Raw genomic sequence first — 21,883 nt, forward strand, 5'->3', positions numbered from 1 at the left:
CCAGGAGTAAGTTCCTGAAGTTCTCCGAGCCTCAGTTTCCTCCTCTACAAAATGGATGTCCTGGAACCTCCCACCTAAAACTGCTGAGAGGATTAAAGAATTAAGTAAGATGTTCTTGTTGAACGCTTAACACAGCCCTGACAGAGGGCGACCAGATGTAGGGAATTACCGCCTTTCCTCTCTGTGGTCCACGTGTAAAGCTGAGAAAACTTGCTTCTCTCAACCCACAACAAAGCGTTCGGGCCCTTTAATGGGAAGAAAAGTCGATCCCGAGCAGGTTGCTCCTCAGCCTTGACGACTTTATCTAAAAAGATGAAACTGTGAACACCCACCTTGTCGGGTTACTTTGAGGATGACAGATAAGGCTTGAGGCGTGCCTGGCACCGGGAGGAACACAGTCGCCAGAGATCGGGGATAATTAGAATCATAAGTGGTGGATCCGACCAAGAGCCCCTTGGACGCCATCAACGCAGCCTCGGTTCACTGCTGATGCCTCACCACCCCCTGCACCCCAACAGCGGCCCTTCACTCGTGCCCCCCTGGGCCGAGGCTGAGAGCAGCTTTTCCACCCGTTGCTCTAGACCAACGAAAAGAGGTTTAACAGACATCATTCTGAGCAATACCTGGAATTCATTGCACACTCGAACCCCGTCCTATTCCAAAGTCAACGTCCAAGCAGAGGCTTATAATTTAAATAAATATTGGCTGAGTGTCTGCTGTGTTCCCAGAACGACTCTTGGTGCTGAAGTCACAGCAGTGACCAAAATCAATACACAGCTTTGTCCCCAGTAAGCTCATGTTCTCGTTTGTCCTCCTGGTCAAATGAGAAAAGGGGCTGGCCCACCTCAACGCTGGCTGCCTCACCCCCGGCTTTCTCTCAAATGCCGCTCTGAAAAGGGCCAGGCAGGTCTTCATTTGCAAAGGAAAGGACGAACTCCACCCACAGAGAGAGGTACAACGAGATACACAGGCTCATACAAAGCATAGCCGGAGACCCGGAAAATGACTTGAGCAATGACGCAGCGTCAGGCAGCCCACCAAACAGCGACTGACTTTAACGCAAATCGAATCCTTACAACAGCCTAGGAAAGAGGCAAGGTCATTGCCTCCTGTTTACAGAGAGAGCACTGGAGGCTCAGAGAATAAAAGCCATTTGATTTAACAAAGAAGCACTTCAGAACTCTGCCATCGTCACCGTAAGTGTGGCCTGTGAGTAAAACCTCAATCACTGGAATGGGTTCGAGGGTGTGAAGGACAGCCAGACAGGCTGGAGTATGGAGCCCTAGTCACGGTTTGGGTGGAAATGGTTAAATTAGGGGAACCGAAGACTTTTATGTTTTTACAGGAAGGCTGCCTTCCTGAACAAATCTTAAGAGGGACTCACATCTGTAAGCAGATTTATGGAAGCACACCTAGCCGAAGATGACCTAGAATGGCCTGTGGGCTTAAGGTAGCTCTACAAAGTCACGCGGCCTTTGAAAACCCAGCACCCATAAAAGCTCGGCCAACAAGCATCGTGAAACCGTGAGCCAGCAACACAGGAAACTCGGACGGGCCTCCTTCAAAGCCCACTTCCACAAGTTCACAGAAACCAAAAGCTCGGAGCCATGTTATATTAGGTGTCTAATGAAAAAGCCATCACCTTCGAAGGGATGGCAATGATGCTCGCAAAAAAGCACGTGTAAACCCCAGACAAACCCAAAGAGAAGCGCGTTTTCCAAAATGACGGGTCCGCACGCTTCGAAAATGTCGTGGTCAAGGACGACAAAGAAAAACTGAGACATTCTTCTAGATTTAAGGGAGAGCTACGTGTTGACTAAATGCAATTCACGATCCTGGGTTGGATTCTGAATGAGGAGGGGTGAGAAGGCGGGAGGACTTCAAAGATTCGTTACTGGGCCAATTGCGGGAAATGAAATATGGATTTAGTATGTGGGAATAGTATGGACTCAACATTATATATATTTAAAGATTTTATTTCTTTTTAGAGAGAGGGGAAGGGAGGGAGATAGAGAAGGAGAGAAACATTAGTGTGTGGTTGCCCCTCACGTGCCCCCACCGGGGACCTGGCCCGCAACCCAGGCGTGTGCCCTGACTGGGAATTGAACCAGTGACACCCCGGTTTGCAGCCCATGCTCAATCCAATGAGCCACACCAGCCACGGCTTGAAATTATATATATTTTTTATTTGATCATTGTGCTTCGATTACATAAGAGAACATCCTTCTTTTTTAGTAAATACTTGCTGGTATGTTTAGAGTAAAAAAGGGACCGTGTCTCTAACTTACTCGGATGGCTCATTAAAAATCCTTTGTGCTTATAGGTGCGTATGTATGCATGTACATGTATGTGTGGGCATGTACACACCCACACATACACAGAAGAGAGCACACTGAGCACCCTATGGGCCTGGTTGGCTCTAAGCACCGAGCATGCAGTGACTACTATCTGGAAGCCTCTTATCTGATGATGCATCCAGCAGAGAGGGAATCCGAGCCAAAAGATGAAGCATTATAATTGAGGCCCTTGATCCAAATACGCCTGAAGCCAACATGCCCTCAGCGTTCCCGATTTAATGAGCCAATAAACTCCTCCACTTTTAAATTGTTTCTGCTCAAGCAAGTTTGAGTTGCGTTTCTGCGGGCGGAGGGGAGTAAGCTGAGAACGGCCCAGGCGCTGACGACTGTCGACTGTCGAGACGTTGTAGTTCAGGGCCACCCTGCAGGAGGCGGTGTGCGAGCCAGCGGGGAGGCGAGGATGGCTGAGACCGCGTCCCCGCCCTTAATGCTCTCCTTGTGGTCTCATCAGGAGGTGGACGGATAACAGACTATTGCCATACGATGTTACTGGGTTTTTTTCAACCTCTCCTTGCTTGAAATAGCCTCTCCTCTTTTGCCCACCTGTCTGAATTCTAATTTCCTTCTGGCCAGGAGGGGCCAGCCCAGGTTCTCCCTCCTTTATGAGCCATCATTGGCCATGGTGTCCACAGGGACCGACCGTCAACCACCCACTTGTGTGGGTGTGGCATATGGCGTTCCATACCCTCCCTTGCCAACTGCACCCACAGCTGGTGAGGAATGAAGTATACCGGGACTGATGGGTAATGATAATAATTAAGAAATGTCGTTGGAATTCATTAAATCGCATAAATAGCCAAGTTGGTGATCGGAAGAGCATGTGGTTGTGAGGTGGAGGGTTAACAAACAATGTTTGCCAAGCGAGAATAGCTGAAAGCAGATTCCTAGATGAACATTAATTTCCCTGGCCCGAGAGCCTGGTAGAGGCACGTGACAATGTACACGGTACCCTGAGCGGAGACTCCGGGCCCGGAGCTCTTCCAAACCCTTCCACCCGATTAAAAACGACTGCCATTCACAGAATCCGAGAATCGTGACGGAGAAAATACAATGGGTTGGAATCCCCGGGGATTAGTCACCCTTCGTGTGAGAGGAACACATTCCCGGATGACGGTATTTCTGGGAATTTGCCGAGAAGGGCGACAAGGAGGCGAGGGCTCCACCAGTGTCTGCCTGTGTGTGTGAGCGTGTGTGTGGCTTATGTCATCATCCTGGAGCAGAGGAGAACCCACGTCCACGTCTGCACAGGGCCAGTCGCCGGGACTGTACACTCGCCCCCCCCCCCACACGTGTGCTGTGTTTTATGTTCACGAGTCAGAGCCGCCGTCACAGAGCACCGCAGGCGGGAGGGGCGGGGGGGGGGCGGCGGGGAAGGCTCAAACCCCAGAAGTGTGTTTTCTCACAATTCTGGAGGCCAGAAGTCCAAGATCAAGGTGTTGGCAGGACTGGTTTCTTCGGAAGCCTCTCTCCTTGGCTGGCAGACGGCCGCCTTCTCCCTTTGTCTTCATGTGCCCTTTCCTCTGTGTTTCATTTGGATCCTGGTGTCCTTCTCTATGAGGACACTAGTCAGAGCGAACTAGGGTCCACCTGCATGACCTCATTTGACCTGAATTCCCTCTTTGAAAGATGTACCTCCAAAGACAGTCCCATTATGAGGTGCCAGGCATTAGAACTTTAACATGTGGCTGTTTGGAGGACATAGTCCAGCCCGTCACGTACTTTTATTTACTTGTCGGAAACCTCATTTTGTCCTGGGCATTTTGCAAGCACTTTACATGCCTTGATCTATTTAATTCTCACACTAACTCCATAAATACAGCTCTGTGACCCCCATTTCACTGATGGGGAAAGCTGGGCTCAAAGTGGGTGAGGAACTCGAACAAAATCACACCACTGCTAAATACTGGGGCTGAGATTTAAATCGGGTCTAACACCAAGCCCTATATTCTTAACCCTCCCCCGCAATGGTCCCACACCCTGGCCATTCACGGGCAACCAGATGAACTTCAGGAAAAATAGCAGCAACTGGATGAACTTCATAAAAAAATAATATTTATATATCAATTGTAATGCATATTGTATTTCTAAAAAAGACTAATCCACCAAACTCATGACTGCTTAGAATGAGCCTACAGTGGGTGAATTTAGATTTAGAATTGTGAATATAAAGAGAAATAGAGCAGGTAGTGTTTGAATATGGGAAAAATGACAAAGAGAGTCCAACGATGACCGAATCGTGGGAAGCAGTGACTTCTGGGACACAAGGACTCACACACCCACACTGCCAGGCCACCACAGGCCACTCCGGGTCAGCCTGACACCCGTACACATCTCCTGAAACCGCATTTGTATCCCCAACTAATGACAATTGTGAAGTCGAGTTTCTGCCAAACCTGACACCAACACCGTACCTGCTGGTGTTCAGGCGACCGTGCTAACCCCCCCCCCCCCACCAGAAGGTACAGCTCTCTTTTTTGTCTTGGAGCAATACCCATTCTTGATTCTTCTCCCAGCTGACTTACACAAATAAAAACCATCTATTTCGTTGTCCATCCTCCATCTCTCTCTCTCTCCCCCTCTCTCTCTTTCCAGCCCATGGATTCCCATATCATCAGCCTTTGGAAAACTAAGCCAGCCGTTGTACCACCAGGACTTGGCTGAGAAAGCAGGTTGGGATCGCTGGTGAAGTTCACGTCTGATTTTCTCCCTTCCCCCAGGGATCGGGTGCGCTGTATCTCTGCCACCCGTGGCCGCCAGCACCTCTCATCGTCTCTTCTCCGTGGACTCTGTGGCTTTATTAGCAAACGAAAATGGCCCGACTCCAACCGACATCAATGGGGTCTTAGCGAGAGCGGGACCAGAGTGTTTCCTGCGGCCCCAAGCCTCAGACAAACCAGTTTGAAGAGGAGCCAGTTGGCTTTACTCAGGCTACCAGTGAGCTATTTTTGACATAAAAAGAAGCTGAATTTAGCTGATAACTGATGGAAGAAAATTTAAACTCAACTGAGCCGTCGGGGGCTTTAACATCTTGGCGATTGGGGGCTTTAAGATCTCAGCAGCGGTGGCAGAGAGACAGGGGAAGGAGAAACATCAAGTAACCAACTGTTTGCAAAACGGCCAATGGCATTGCAGCTGCGTGTTTTTCTCTCCTCCCCATCTTTCTGCTGCGTACATCAGTTTGCGTAGGGAATGAAAGCCTCAGTATTTCCACGAACCGGAATTTGGCACAGCCACGAGAAACATTCTGTCAGAAGAATTATATGTGTTCCCCTTATCTCCCAATTTCAGGAGTCGAGATAAAAATTTCCTGAAATGTTTGGGATATGCATGCAACAGAAAAATGGTTTCTGAATGTCCAGCCAAATTGAAGAGATGGAAGACAGCATCTTTAAATGAATCTCCGATCTCTTTTCAATCGTTCCGAAAGGGGTTTCACCCAATGCACACCCCACTGCTCACTCCACCACCTGCACATCTCTGTTTCTTCATAGCAGCTTTATGTTGCAAGGCAAAAAAAGTCATCATTTTTTCCATGAGACCTGGAGAACTAGACACCCAGAAAGGTCAGGTGAGCTGCCTGGAGTCACACAGCGGTCGTCCACAGGCCCGGAACGGCCCCGTCCCATTTGAAGTCTCCGCTTCATTTTGCTCACTCTGGCTTGTTTGATGTGGTTTGATATAAAACTTTAACAGAAGTCCCTGTTGCTTATTTTCAAGCCTATAAAATAATAACAACTAAGAAGCATCGTTAGCTCAGTCCTAAAGATCATCTTTCAACTTTGGAATGTGTGTCCTTGATAAGAGTCTGGCCGGCACGGCCACAGCACAATGCAACAGTAATATTCTTATTACTAACGCTAACAGCCGCGAGTTATTGAGTGTTTGCCACATAGCAGTTCTTTAATCTCCACCTCAGCCTTTACAAGCCAGCCCTCACGTCTCCATCTCACAAAGGCAAGAACCAAGGATCGGCAAGGTGAAGGCTGACCAAGATTCCACGTGCCAGCATGGAAACATTTGAGGAAGTCAGCAGAGTGCGTGCTCACAGTCCCGTAAGTTCCTTTGAGCGTCTACTCAGTAGCAACTCTTGCACACAGAATAACAATGGCTACAATAAAGGAGCAGGTACAAAGATGTTCATTGTATCATTGTTTACTGTGGCAGAAAAAAAAAGGAAACACTTTAAATGTCCATCAACAGAGAATGGCCTGGGCTAGTCATTGGACGCTGTATGCCTCAGTTTTCTTGTCTGGATAATGAAGACAACAATTGTAACTTTTGCACAGGTTTGAGAAGTAAGGGAATTCATTATACACATTGCTTAGAATGGTGCTTTGGCATGTGGCAATGTCAGCTACCGCTGCTTTTGTATAATAAATCGCTATATAGCAATTAAGATGGATAAAATATATTTATATAACATTTGCAGTTAAACATTATGTCTATTTACCAAGATAAATTCAACTCACAAATATAATGTTGAGTGACAAAAGCAACTATCAAACTACGTACGCAGTATGAGGTTTGTGCAGATAAGAAATGCAAGCCATGCCCTGGCTGGTGTAGCTCAGTGGATTGAGTGCAGGCCTGCGAACCAGAGGATCGAGGTTTGATTCCCAGTCAGGGCACATGCCTGGGTTGCAGGCCAGTTCCCAGCAGGGGACCCAGGAGAGGCAACCATACATTGATATTTCTCTCCCTCTCTCCTTCCCTTTCCTTCTAAAGATAAATAAATGAAATGTTAAAAAAAATACAAGCCAAATTGGGGTATCCCTTATGAAGAAGTACATTTTTTAAAGAACCTTTTTAAAAAAGATTTTATTTATTTATCTTCGGAGGGGAAGAGAAGGAGAGAGGGAGAGACATATCAATATATGGTTGCCTCTCATGAGTCCCCTGCCCAGAACTGGCCTGAAACCCAGGTCCGTGCCCTGACTGGGAATCGAACTGCAATCCTTTGGTTTGCAGGCCTGCGCTCAATCCACTGAGCTACACCAGCCAGGGCAAGAAGTGCATATTTTCATTAGAACATAAAAATGTGGATGCAGATATTTACCAAAATGATGACAGTAGCTACCACTAAGGAGAAGAAGAGATGGGGCGGAGGGAAGTTAAGTCTAGAAAAGACAAAAGTACTTCAACTTTATAATCTTTTCCTTCTGTTATTAAAAAAATTGTTTTTCAAGTGAATACGCCATGTTAGTAGGAGTTTTTTTTCTGGGCATAATGCACAAGTAGTAGAGATATTAATCTACATACTTTTCTGTATTTAAAGAATTTTTCCAAGCATAAAGAAAAAGCCCACAGAATTTTGTTTATGTGGATGAAAAGCTATACTCAGCATATTTTCATTCTCACTGTTCTCCTACTTTTTTTTTTTTGGTTTCTTTCCTGGCAGGGAGAGGGGAAAGATTTTATTTACTCGTGACCAAAAACAGAATGAAACAAAAAAGCATCCTTTACCATCCAACTGTATGATGATCTTTGCAAAGAACTATAAAGCCGCTCCCAACACACATCTCCGGGGAAGAACATTGACTGCTATCTCCGAAAGATACCAAGACCTTGGACCACATGCCTGAACCTCAGACCCCAGCCCGGAGCTCCGGAACCAACCTGCAAGTCCCCTCCAAGGAATGCAGGGCAACCCCTTCTGCCTCAGGCGGGATGTTTCGGGCCGAAACAGCGGTCGGAGTGAGTAAGCAATGCTCGGCACACTTGTAAAAGGGCATGAATTGTTATCCAGAAGAATTCCTTGCGAAAGTCAACAGATAGTTTATAACATGTGCAGCAGCCTTAAATTTGTAAACACCACCTTACTTTTTAATATGACCACAGACATTTTCAAGTTTAACACACATTTCCTTCCTTATTGGTGTTTGCCCGCATTCCAAGTGGCCGGATTCCGGGTTCAGGCTTTTGCTTCAACTGCTGATATCACACACACACACACACACACACACACACACACAGAGGAGTAGCAGAAATATCAGTTGGACATTGTATAACCTTCATCTCTCTATTTGGAAAAAGAATCTGGGCCTAGAGAATTTTAGCATCTCTGCCCTTTTTCAAATGTTGCAAGTTTTAAGATACTTTTTCCAATGATAGAAACTTAATTCCTCAGTTATTTTTCTAATGGTCTGAGTAACTATGACCAATGTCAGAAAGGTACCAGGTGAAGGAGAATGAGGCAGTAAGACAGAGAACAGAGTATGATGATCTGTTATTCATTCCAACGTTAATAGCGAGTATTCATTGTGCGTTTTCTTTGTGCCCAGCACAATTCTAGATGCTTTGTGCACTTTGTCACGTTTAAGCCTCACGAAGAAACGTGTAAGGCAGATATTGGCAAGAACCCATTTTACAGATGAGAAAACCAAGGCAGAGAAATTGGGGGACTTGCCCACGGTCACAGAGCTAAAAAATCATGGCCCAGTTGATGGGTCCAGGCACCTAAGGAGGAAGGAAACTGGTGCATTGTGGGAAGGGCAGAGGTAGAGACATATTCACCGTGTAATGTGGAAATGGAGCTCAAATTTAATTTCTGCACTACACAAGTAGGTAGGAAGCTAACACGTATTTTAGCATCTTGGATGTGTAGTGCCCTGGACATCCCAAGATACTCAAAGGCTATTTGCTGACTTGGCCATGAGTTAGAGCCTTTTGCCAAAAAGGTGGCTCCTGGCATCTCCCCGGTGGAAGAGGGCTGCATTCGAATCTCAAAGGGGGCACAAACACAAGCCCCATGCTCAGATAAGAGGAAATTTGGTAACCCCCAGCTCCCACGTTCCAGGACTCCCCACAGGAATCCGAGCGCCACCTCCGGATGTGAACCGAGAAAGTTTCCAAAGCCGTACCCTCACACCCCATTAGCTTTCAGGGCGCACAGCTGGCCCCGGGAACGAGGCTCTGCTAGGATTTATGGAGACTGTGGTAGGAGCTGGGGGACAGGACAGGACCTGAGACCAAATCCTCCTGAAGCACCAAGCCCACAGCCAGGCCTCCTGTGAACAGCCGAGACGTGCCTGACTTACTCTGCCTCCGACTCCAAGGCCACCTCCCCATGCTTTCTGCCACAGTGTCCCTGACAAACTCTGCATGAACACTATGACTGGTGGGCCTCCCTTGGTCTGGACTTAGCTGTCCTCTTCCAAGCATTGTCCTTTCTCATGTTCAACTGTAAGTGGTGGGTGACGGGGTGGAAACTGCAGGATGAGAGAGGGGCTGGAGGAGTTGGAAAAAGAGAAACACTGTGGACAGTGAAGATGCTGAGACCGCAGGTGGGAGGTTTGCCTCTGAGAGTCTCAGTTTATACACCTGTGAAATGGGGCCACGATGCCTCTTGGCAGAACTGATGTGAGGATGAAAGGACACGTTTTTTAAGTGGCTGTCTGAACTCCTGCACACAGTGGGGGTTCATCAGAGGGCGAGTATTCTTCTGGAAGGCAGAAGAGGAGAGAAGTGGGCGATCTGGGGACAGCTGGGAAAAGGGCCATGAAGACAGTGGCCCATTTTCTGCGATTTGTTAATTCATTGACAACGTTCCTTTGGTAGCAGCAAGCCAGGCAAAAAGCAAAAACGACACCGCAAGGACGAAGGAGCGCCCAGTTGAAGTAGCATTTCCTCCTTCAACAGTCCAGTTCGCTTTCTGGAAGTCACTATGGTGACAGGATGACTGTGTCTTTTTGTTCACCCTTCTGGGCACGAAAACCCACCTGCCCCTTGCCTTTCCTTGCACTTGTATCCCGGAGATCTTTCCTTATCTGTACATAGAGAAACTCTTCCATCTTTTTCATCGGTGCATAATATTTCACCACTCCTTCTACCATTGCTCGATTCTCCAGATCCCCATTCATATCACCATCAAGTAGTTTTCCAACATTAGCTATTACAACAGTGTACTATCCTTCTACAAAGATCATCACACACACACACACACACACACACACAATTGTAAGATCAACATCACAGACAAAATTCACCGAGCCTTACATTTTTGATGCATATCCCGGATTGCCCCCATACCTGTCACCGTTTACCCTCGCCTAGCCCGTGTTGGAGAGGACCTCTCTTCCACACCCTCACCAGAGTTAATAAAATATTTTCACCTTTACCCATCTTCTCACTGGTTCCTAAGCTCTAAGAGAGCTCGGCAATGAGTGGCTTAAAAAACGAGGCGGCCGCTGGGATCATTCCAGAAAAGCCAGACACGGAGAGCCTGTGGTCAGGGAAATGACGGGTGACGCTGCTACCAGTGTTTCTTTCCCGAAGTCCCCTCCTGGATCCCCACACAGGAGCGTCTGTTTCTGCTCTGTCCCTAGAAGCGCAGGTCCCCCGCCTGGGTCCCCGAGGAGCCTGTCCCTGCATGAGAGGCTATGATGACCCTGCTTTTGCCCCTGGCTCAGAGATGTCAACATTTTCTCCCTGTCTGGTCTGAATTGCACGCTGAGGTTTCGTGTCTGGGAGGAAATGACCTCTTATTAGTTAAGGAAGCTTGGGGAAGGTGGTGGGGGTGGGGGCTCCTTCTGGGGGCAGAGTGGTCAGATGTTAATATTCTCATCACTTAGGAAAGGGGCAAGGGTGTAGGATTCTTACACTCTTTGTCAAAGCAAAGAAGGGAGCCGGTCAGAAGATGAATGTTGGCCGCCCTGTGCAGCGTATTAGGGAACAAGAAGCTTTTCATCCAGGTGTATTTATGTGGTTTATATTTACCTAATAACCACAACAATGGAGGAACAGCTGTTGAGAAGGGGGAGACCTGGGCTCAGAGAGGAGGGGGAGGAAAAAAAAAGGAATCTGTCATCCGGGAAGGCAGCAAGGTGGGCTGCTCCGCAGGGTTCTAACCTTGGGTGGTTTGTTTGTCTTCCCGAAGCTCTTGCTAACGCTTGGCCAGGGGTTCTCCCGGGCGCTCAGGACCGAGATGGGGACCAAGCAGATGGAAGGCACAGACCCTGGTTTTATACCTGTGGATGACCACGCACAGGGCAGACCACGGAGGGCTGGGTATTTCACCCCATCTACACAGACCGTCCTGCTGACTCGGAACCTTCGTATTTTTAGTAACACTTCAGCCTCTCCTTCCCTCCAGGACCCCTTGGACCCAGGATGGCCTGGACCCCCGGACACCTGGATACCCAGTTTTGGAGAGGCGGGAGCTAGCCCAGTGCAGGACTTCTGGATGCCGGCGCAAAACACCTTCCCTCCCTTTCTGATGTTCCGCAAGCCAGTGTGAGTTGTTTGGATTGAATTTCCAACAACCAAGAAAGCTGGCATTCAAATGCTGCACATTCTGAGTCAAGAAGTGGAAAACTCAAGTAGATAGGAAAGAGGAAGGAGGGGAAAATAATAAAAGAAGGGGAGGGTGTGCGGGGGGAAGGAGAGATACAAAACAGTGTCGATATGAGAAAAGACACCAGAAGGAATAGGCCGGGGGGGAGGCTTGAAATATTGCAAATGTGAGGAGAAAACGAAAGAAAAAGAAGAAAGAAAATTGAGCATATAAGGGGCAGGAGGGAACCTAGGCGGGAAGGTGGGGGAAAAGAGGAAAGAAGGAAGGGGAGAGAAGGGGAAGGAGGAGAGAAGGGGGGCATGATGAAAAGGTGGGGGAGGTAAGACGTGGAAGAGAAAATAACCCAGAAGAGGCCGGGAGGAAGGTGAATGATGGGAAATGGTCAGGACAGCTTCCGACTGGCGATGTTTCGGAAACTCCTGCTACTGCTTTTTCGGCAGCACATACATCTAACCCCTTAAACAAGCTTTCGCTCATGGCTAGGCATATAAAGGCATTTTTCGATTAAACCTAATTAGCGAGCAGAACTAAAAAGCGTCCCCGCCGGGAGCTGGAAGGGGGAAACTGGGCCCCAACTCCCGTGACCCAGGCTATGAGGACATCGGGGGGCCTCACGCGGGCGCGCGGGAGGCCCGGGACTTGGGCCTGGTCGCTTTTCTCTGGCTGGTGAGGCCACCGGGTCTGGGACGAGCCCTCCCCAGCACCAGGGCTCCCAGGCGCGGGGACGGAGCCCGCCAACGGCCAGGGAGCGCATCGGCGTGCGCTGCTCGGGCTCCGATCACCGTGGAACCCACAACCCGCCTTTCTCCAGCCGCCACGCTTAGGCCTCTTTACAACGCAAACCTATAATTTACACATTTTGATTCCGCCTGTAATTTCGCCCTCCGAGCTCCGATGCCATAAAACTCGTGGGGCCTGGCAAAGGGACCCCCACCCCACCCCCCAAGGCCCCAGCTCTCCCAGAAGTTCCCTTCGCTGCTACAAATAATCTTGTGGAAGGCAGCCAAGAATAACTAGAAAATAAACACAGCTCCCCCGGCCCTCGGAGCGCAGGCCCTGGGTCCCTCCCGGCCCCACCTGGTTCTCGGCCCCGGGGAGGCGGAGAGGCCGTGCAGAGAGCTCCGTGCTGGTCGCGCGGCCCCGGTAACCCTGGAGCTGCTCCTGGACTTCTATTCAAAGCTGGTGACCCGCTGGCTGGCCTTTGTCCCCCGCCCTGTCTTTCCTAGCCGGCACATTGCCTGGCTTCCGACCTCTGTCGGAAAAGTGAACAGCTAGAACAAAGAACCCAGGAGGGCTCGAGAGAGTTTTCCCCTCTAAACCTCGGGACTTCCCCGGAAGATAAGAGACCTCGCCCTTCTGCCCTGCGGTCTCGGCCTGTAGGTGTGCGTCCAGGGCTGTGCCACCGCGGCGAGAGTGACCTAATGTGCATTTACACAAGGAAGTGTACGTGCGCTTATGCGCGTGCAAAGAATTGTGTGCGCGCAATGATGATGATTCTGTCTACGGTTAATTCCGCGTAGATTTCCGCGGCTCGGAAAATGCAAACAACATGTGTGAACGATTACTGAAGGTGCAAAAAACTCGGAGCCCACGTGCCGGACGATTTGGGGTGTGCAAGTATCTCGATGTGCATATAATTCTCGGGGACGTTGTTTAGCGTGCAAGCGATTTGGTGTTCGCACCAGTGTTTCTAAGCTGCAGACAAATGTGTGTGAATGTCTGATGCCTTTACAGAGGCGAAGAAAGGGCTCCCCAAAATCGTGTCTCTCTCCTTGGCCAGGGCGCACATCTACGGACTGGCTACGTCCCGAGAAAGAGCGTATAAAAGAGAAACCGTCTTGCTTCCAACAGAGCCGTCACCACGCCGGCTCTGCCTGCCCCTTGCGCCCCGGGGAAAGCGGAGGGTGGAAGGGCGCATAGGCGTTGTAGGGTCCTCCCCGTGAGCTCCCCCCAACCTTTCTGCTCCCGGAAGTGGGGCGCCTTTGCAAAGCACTGCTGCGCTCCGTCCGGGGTCCTGACGCCCCGCGATATTCAGTCTCTTTGCTGCCGCCCGGAGCGCTGGGGCTCCGCTAAGGTCTCCCGGTGCCCTGGAGCCTTTTCAACCCTCCCGAGCCAGGTGCCACCAATCCCGACCAGTGCCACGGGGAGAAGGAGAACGTTCTTGCATTTTACCGAGCGCCTGCATGCACCACGACACCCCAAACGACCACCGGTGGGGGAAAGGCGGGACGGGCAAGTTCCTGTGTCCCCCGCGGGCGCTACAGTGGCCAAGCCTGTCCTGGCTGAAGCAGTCGGTTCCTCCCAGCGCGCACACGTGTGCCCAGAATTATAATACAATATAACACATCGTAATATCGGATATTATGTCGCGTTTACCTTCCATTAGGATGTGTATATTGTGTTAGGCTGTGCTTATGTGTTTGTTACGACGTGCCGCCGTGACATTGTATCTTTCCCTCTCACTACCATGCAGCCACCATGCACCTACTCACTTGCTTGACCTGCGCGGTGACCCTGGAGGCAGGACTCAATTCTCTCCCCACTGGCAGGAGGCCCAGAGAGGGAAAGACACTTGCCCCGAGTTATCCAGCTAGAAAGAGGCAGCCTTTGGGTTGGAACCCACGGCTCAGGGGACTGGTAGGAAGGGCAGAAGCAGACCTCCACACTCCGCACTCAGGTAGAGGAGCTCCTAAACCACACACTGACTTTTCTGAAATAGCTCAACAATATATATATTTTATTACGTTTGCACCATCTGGCTGAGATGGGCCGCTGCCAGCCTGCGCTCTGCCACCCTCTGGCTGAGCACTCAGCGGGGACAGGCCTCCTGCTCTACCAGAAAAGCTGGGGACCCCATCTTGGCCCGGCCATCACCTCCTCTCCCCCCTTCACTGAACAACCCTTTGAGGGAAAGTATTGTTATCGTCCAGTTCACAAAGGGTCCTCGCTTCAGAGAGGTTAGATTGCTGGCCTGAGGTCACTCAGCCAGTGGTGGAAGAGACACAGTCCAGGTAGAGGGTGTCCAGTAGCCTTGGTTTTGATCGTTCGTTACATTCCCAACCCCACCCAAGGTGTCGGGTTTAACTGAAGTCCGAAGGTAAGTAGGGGGCAGGGGGGGGGGGCGCTGGTAGGGATCAGGTTGTAGTAACAGCCTTAACATTTGGGAGTTAGAAGCATCCCCCGGATGCAAGACAAGTTCAACATCTCCTTTCCGAGGGGGAGGCAATCCTCGGACCCAGAATAAAGTCTCTGAGAACACAGCTGTGGTCCAGGCCCTGGCCTGGGGCTGCACTGGTGCTGGGGGCAGGAGAGGGGGGGTCGTTCACATATCCCAACCCCCCTCTTCTTGTGTGCAGTAAGAGGGGACACACTTGGACCCAACCACAGGGCACAGTGTTATCCCTTCTCCCCAGTTGCAAATCTCAAGGGGCCACTGTGTTGGCAAAAAATGTCCCCCCACAACTGGAGGACAATGACCAGCCCCAAAACCCAAGGAGCTCCAATGGAGGGGGTTTCTCGGACCCGGGTCTCAGTCTTCCTGGCTTTCCCGCAGAGATATGCGCTGGCAGGAAGAAGGGCAAGGGAAAGGAGTCCAGACCCAGCGAGTCTGGGTTATTCCGCCCGGCTCCAGCCGGCCTCGAATCTTCCTCCCCAAACATCCAAATTGTTGGGGGGACCTTCCCGGTGCTGCTGTGCGGAACATCTCTCTGTTTGGGGGCTCGGTGGGGAGCAGGGGACGAGGGAGAAGCCCTCTCCCCTGCAGGGGCTCTCCAGGAAACGGAATGGTCAGAAATTGGCGCCTCCGGCAAATCCACATCCGCTCCCGGTGAGATCTGACAGCCGTTTCCGAAGCTGCAGAAGTCGGCAAAGCCATCCCAGACCCGGCCCGCAATCCCGCCCGCTGCCCAGTGAACCCTGCCGGGTTTGAGGAGCCCTGGCTGGCTGCAAGGGGGCTGTTTAAAACAAGTGAACAAATACGGGGGTGGGGGGCCGTGTTTTGTTTTGCTTTGTTTGCCTTTCAAGATAAAACCCATGTATCTACACCTTCCTCAAGAGAATGGAGATGAAAGAAAATTAGAAAGTTTCCTGGGAATGTTGGGCTCAGCTTTCCCTCTCTCATATACACTTAATTATCTGGACATTTGGGGACAGTTTAGAGATTTAATGTCTTGATGACTAGAAGCGATTTAATTTTCTATTTCTCTGCGCATATTGGGGAGTTGTGGGGGGGAGGAGGTGGGGGAGGGAGCCAGCTTTGAGGATCTTCCTTAGGAAGCTCCTTGAAACCAACAAAGTCTGAAAAAGGCCAAGAGGACAGCCCTTGCCACCCACCTCCATCACCACCCCCATCTCTCCATCCCAGCCCCTCCGGCACCGGGAAAAAGGAAAAAAAAACCTCCAGAAGTATCTGGAAAACGCAGGAGACCGTGCATCATGCGGGGCGGTAGCTGGAGGGTGGCACATTCTACTCCTGCCAATACAGTCTGGACAACTGTCCCTCACAGGAGCAAATGCCTAGCGCCTGGCAAAATCCAGGAGTCGCTGGATAAGTCAGTGTAACATCTGGGTAACCGGCCATTTCTCTTGGATAATTCAAGAGACATACGATGGGGGGGATTTGTAAGGAGGCGGCGGTTTCGAGCCAAGGTAAAAAAAAGAAAAAAGAAAGTGTAGCTGACTTTTTCGTTTTGTCTTAATTCAAAATGCGCGGTTTTGGCTACAATTTCCGCCTCCGCCACACTCCCCGAGGCACTGAGAACCACAGCGTGGTGGACACTTTCATCGATGGCCAAGCCCCCCCACTTCCCGGAGCAAATCCCTGGCTCGGCGGGGCCGAAGTGGGGGCGGCTTAGAGGGAAGGGTCGCTGGGCGCGCACAGAGCACGTTTGCCCGCGCGCACCCAGAAAAGATTACATAAGCGACGCTGACGAACGCTGCCCGGTTTGAAACGCGCTTAAAGAAAGGGTCCGCCGGCGGCGTGGGCCGGAGGGATTGCCTCACACTCCGAAACCGGGCCCAGACACGTTTAGAAATGTTTTGCTGGACGCCTGCCCCGCGAGGGCGACAGCGGGAGCCGGGCGGCCTGCGCAGAACTGCGCTGCCGGTTAGAGGCTGGCGTTGAGCGGTGGCCTGGGTGGCGACCCTCGGAGGAACAGAACGTCTCCCGCCTTTGCCTCTGCGTGTGTCTTCCACGTTCGTGTCCCCCTTGGGGGCTGGGCACTGTCCGCTGCTTCCTCCCTACTGAAACCAGAAAGAAGCGAAGGAAGGACACAGGCAAGAGTCTGGCACCAAACGAGGCACCCCTCGTTTTAAAAAACTGTCTCTCTCAGTGATGGGGGGCGGGAGGTGCCGCACGTGGCAGAGGACCATCCTGGTCACCGCTGAGTCCCCAGGGCCCAGACCGAGCCTGAAACTAATGGAATATTTATTGAATCCATGAACGAATCCAGAAATCAGCCTTTGGAAAACCTCACTTTATCATAATCCCCTCTGGGACATTGAACGTCTCTCCCTGGCCCGAGTCCCCTCTGTAAAAGCACAGGGCCGGCTTGCGGTCGCTGCCAGGCGCCCGCGAGTCAGTATAATAAGTGATAACCACAACAACATCTGACACTCACTGGCCACCTACACTTTTCATCAAACTTTACATTTAATTCCCCGAGAACCAGTAGGGGTAGGTCCAATTATATCCCCATTTTACAGACAAGCAAACCGGAGCTCCAAACAGCTAATTAACTCAAGACACCTGGTTCATTCCGGGATTTGATGACGGTACGCCCCTCGCGCCAGCGTGCTCAAGCGTGCTGAGCCCGTGGCCCCCAGTTCCTCCAGGCTTACGACAATTCTATGCAAGTCCTGCCCAACGCGCCAAGGGTCTGCTTCTCCCCCACAGCATAGCTGGAGCCCAGCGGTCCAGCCAGGCTAAGCCCAGACCCTTGGCGTAGGCTATAACCAGCTCTAAACTTACAGAGCAGAGCTGGGACCCATAACTGCTTGGGTAGCTGTGTTCACACGCCCTTACTCTCCGGGCGAGAAGAGATCCTACCCAAGGCCCTGTGTAAAAGTACTGCTTAGAATCCCTAACGCCCCTCAGAACCTGGAGTGTCTGTCCCCAGGTTAAGGCAGAAAGGGACCTGAGAAAGGTCAGCCCCGGGGGCGGAAGTGATTGACTGAAGCCCCTGCGCGCCTGCGTGCGGTGCATCTCACCCTCGTCTTTACTCGCCGGAGCAATGGTGCCCGGCGCGTTGGCGCAAAGCTGGACCCTGCCCCCGGGTCTCCAGTCCCTCCAGGCGTCGGCCACTGCACACCAGTCAACGTAATGAATGGAGAGAGAAAAGACGGGGCGGGGAGGGAGGGGGCATTGTGAAGGGGGTGAAATATCTTGGAAATAATACACGGAGAGAAGGAAATATGGACAACAGTTTATCAGCACCCCCACCCCCACTGCCCGCATGTTTAAACCCCCTAAGTAATTTTAGATCGTGTCTTCAGTTAATATATCTCTCTCCCTTTCCCGCGGGCTGACAGGGAAGCGCCGTGGCTGCAAGATGTCTGCAGCAAAGGGTCTTTAAGAGTTTCCACATTGTTTAGCTACACAAACGTGTTTGTGGTTCCCGAGGTCCTCCCCCTCCCCCCAGCCGCCTCCGAATCTCATTTCACTTTATGAGTCCAATTGTTTGAGGATGCCCGCGCCACATAAATCCTGCTTCGAGATTAATCTTTCTGCTCGCTCGCGCTGGGCGCAGTGATTTTTTTTTTTTGAGTTCTTTAAAAGAGGGCGCCGGGCGGAGATTTATTAACAAGGAAAAATAGTTTATTTTTATAGTCGACCTCGGAAAAGTGGGGGTGGGAGCGGGCCGGGGAAGGGGAGCGGTTCAGATGGATAAACAATGAGGCTGAAGGAGCCGGGGCGCTAGAGGCTGCTTCGGCCGAGAGTGTGTTGGCGACTTGAACTCTTCTCCCTCGGCCTGGCTGTGGGTGCCTAGCCTCAGGTCTGCCGGACCACTGTGTAGTGTGCCCGAGGGGCCGTGTGTGTGTGTGCGTACATGTGCGTGTGTGAGGATCCCACACACTCCCAGGGACAGCTTCTTCTGAGACCCAGTGGCCAGAGGGGCTGGCCCAAGCCGCCTTCTCATCTTCTGGTCACTGTAACCGTGAGGACATGCGTGGCTGTCAGTGGTCTGCAGAGCATTGCAGATGCAGCAAAATTGCATACACTGGTGTGTTGTGTTTTTCCTAGAGAAAAATTCAGTTTTCACCAGCTTCCCTGTGGATATGTTGTCATGCAAAAAGTTAAAAACCCCACTAATTAAAGAAAGCTAAGCAGGGCCTTTCCCCTTCCTTCCCAGGCTGCGGTAGCCACACACTTCGCCAAATGTGTGTTCTCCAAGCCCCTTTGGCAGGAGCCACTGAGGAGTAATAATGATCGGAAGCCGCCAGCAACTGGGGCATTTTGGAGGCTGAACTGGCCACCTTTTGGACCCAGGACACTCTCGGGATCCTTAGCAGTGTGAGGCTCAGAGCCCTGGGGTCCCGCTGCCGTTTTCAGTCTCTAGTGAGCCCCTCGGTCTCACCTGGAGGCCGTGGCAACGCCTCTCCAGGCCTCAGTTTCCCTCCAAACTTTCGGAAAGGACACTTCTAAGATGGGTGTGTGCGCTCACGTGTTCTCTGTCTTGTGGCCAACCACCTTGAGGGTGCGTGTGGGGGAAGAACACGCAATCTGGAATGTTCCATTGGGCATGAAGGATGAGGCCTTGAGCTTCTGGACGGGGAAGGGTGGTTCTTAACCTTTGGGGGAATGGAATTCCTATGGGAAGTGGGTTTAAAAATGTACCTACTCCACACCAAAAAAGAAAAAGAAAGCACTTAAATAGTCCGTTTTGCATACAATTTGCAGAGGTCCCTGGACAGGTGAAGGTCCCCTGCTGAAAGTGAAGGGACGGAGCATCAGCCCTGACCAGTGTTCTAGCGAAGGGTTTCATCAAGACTCTGGACTCGAGGCCACGTGAGCCTACCGGTCGGAGGCCGGTTCGGCGCTCCCAACGAGAAGGGTGAGAGGGTGAGAGGGTGAGAGGAGTACGCCCCTCCTTTGATTCACAGACCCGGGAGCAACCGGAGACCGCCCGGCACCGCGGCGTCTGTCTGTCTGCGCGTCTGCCCGCTGGGCCCTGGCTGTCCCCGGTGAACTCCATGCGCGCCGGCGCGCGCGGTTGGACCAGCGCGAGGGCGCGCGGCGAGCCAGGCGCGCCCTAGAGAGGACGCGCTAGGGGGCCAGATTCTGACCGCGCGGGTCCCCAGGGGCCCCAACCCGAGCCTCGGAGTCACCCTTGGCTGACGACTGCAACCCTTGTGGGGGAGGATCGCCGCCTCCCGCCGCCACTCTTCCTCAACCTCTTCCCTGAGGCTGGGGTGGGGGGGGGCACCTGCTCAGAGCAGAGGCCGGCGGTGGTGCGGCGTGTTTGACCCGGGCCCCCTTCTGGGGGAAAACCCATCTCAAACAGCTGAGCCGCCCACTGGCTCTCCCTAGCAATGCCAAATTTTTCCTATAATAATAAACCACTTAAAATAAAGTTTTTTTTCTATTTCCTAATGGTCTTCCAAACCATCATCTTACTAACCCCCAACAACTCTCTTGTTATTAGAATCCGCCCCGTCCCCAAGGTGAGGAGGCTGGGCCCAGAGAGGGTAAGCAGCCAGCCGGAGAGTGCACAGCAAAACCTGGAGAGCCTGGACTCAACCTTGAGGCTTCAGACTCCAAATCCCTGTCATTTTCTAATGCACCACGATAGGTTTGTATTACAGGCCCTCCTACCCCAACACGCACGCTGGCTTCTCCCGGGAGCAGAGCGCAGCGCACCGCGCTATTGCCGAAGCCCAGGAACCCGGGGTCCAGCTGTGGGAAGGTGACCAGGTACATCGGAAGCCAGGCACACCTTGTGGGGTGCACCTTTGCCGACAAATTGGAGTGCACCGCTTGAGTCCCAGCATGTCCAGCCCTCCCTTTACCCGTATCCTGTCATTCCCACCCTGAAGCCCTCGGGCGAGGTCGCACTGACCCTGGCACCTCCGCCTTGGCTCCCGCCTCCACACCCAGTCCCCAACTTCCCCGCTCCCTTGCCCATAAAATACCAGCCTTTTACCAGCCCAGAGCGAACAGTTCCCGGGGGGGTGGAGGTGCGTCAGTCGCTCCCCAGCCACCTGACGCCTTACCTGGTCGCAGGCGGATGGAGAAGGACCAGCAAGCAGAGCCTAAGCACGGGCGGGCGCGCACCAGGTCGCAGAGCACTCCATGGAGGATCCACTGGCCTCCGGCCGCGTTTCCGGTTGTAGCACTGGGCGCCCCCGGAGTGGGCCCGATAAGCTATCGGACTGCCCGGCCCAGGAGGGGCAGTGAGCAGCGAGAGCCAGGGCACCTCAGGCCCGCTCCCGGCTCAGGGCCCGGCCGCTTGCCAGCAGCCGCTCAGGACAGCAGCGAGATGCCTGCCGAGGTGTTTCTGGTTACAATCACCTCACACACAGGCCTGCATTCCGCCCCCCCTCCACCCCCCATCCTTACCATTATGTCTGAAGTCACACCTTCCGTCGGGCCTGGGGAGCTTGGCCAGGGTGGGGGCGACGTGTGCCTGAGCCCTGGGCCAAAGTTGTTAATCCACAGAGTTCTACCAGGTCCGTACAAAAGAGTATTTTTGGTGGTCAGAAAATCAATATTGGGCAGATAGATCGCCTCCTTCTCCTATCCACCAGGACTTAATTTTCTACCAATTTATCCAGGACTGCTGTGTGTTCCTGATTATTTTCTGGAAGGGCCGAGGCATGCAGTTTAATGGATTGATTTGTTTTCTCCTTCGGAAGACAGAGGGTTTAAGAGATAGCGAAGGATTCTCAGGAGAAAGCTAATATTGGCTCTTATGTAGTCTGAGTAAGAATAATCACATAGTAGCTACCACTTATTGAGGCCGTATGTGTCTGAACCCTTCAAAAAAAAAAAGGGCTGCGGGTTGGGGGTAGCTATTCCTTCCCCCATTTTTCAGATGAAGAGTCGGAGGCTTGAAAAGGGGAAGCGGTGTCCCAGACACATGTAGCTGTGGGAACTAAAGCCCCAAAGGGGCCTCTGTGCACCTCCTCCAGGCACACAGTAGGTCTATGACCAAGGCATGTGGAAAGTCTGAACCTTGATGATGGAGGGGAAGGACGCCCTCACTGGCTTTTCTTGGGGCGCAGCCTGCCGCTCAAA

The 21,883-nt window shown here is 51.9% G+C and overlaps 1 protein-coding gene across 1 annotated transcript in view; it reads right to left on the reverse strand.

Annotated features, from left to right (window-relative positions):
* The window catches only part of TBX5 (T-box transcription factor 5), a 79,355-nt gene extending 58,457 nt beyond the window's left edge, over positions 1-20,898 (reverse strand). The window contains exon 1 of the mRNA XM_053669603.1: positions 20,860-20,898. The gene's annotated coding sequence lies outside the window, so the exon portion shown is untranslated. The remainder of the gene's footprint in view (positions 1-20,859) is intronic.
* Between the last annotated feature and the right edge of the window lie 985 nt (positions 20,899-21,883).

The sequence above is a fragment of the Artibeus jamaicensis genome, unplaced genomic scaffold (genome assembly GCF_021234435.1).
Source record: "Artibeus jamaicensis isolate MK-2021 breed Jamaican fruit bat unplaced genomic scaffold, CSHL_Jam_final contig_525, whole genome shotgun sequence".
In the NCBI taxonomy this organism is placed as follows: domain Eukaryota; kingdom Metazoa; phylum Chordata; class Mammalia; order Chiroptera; family Phyllostomidae; genus Artibeus; species Artibeus jamaicensis.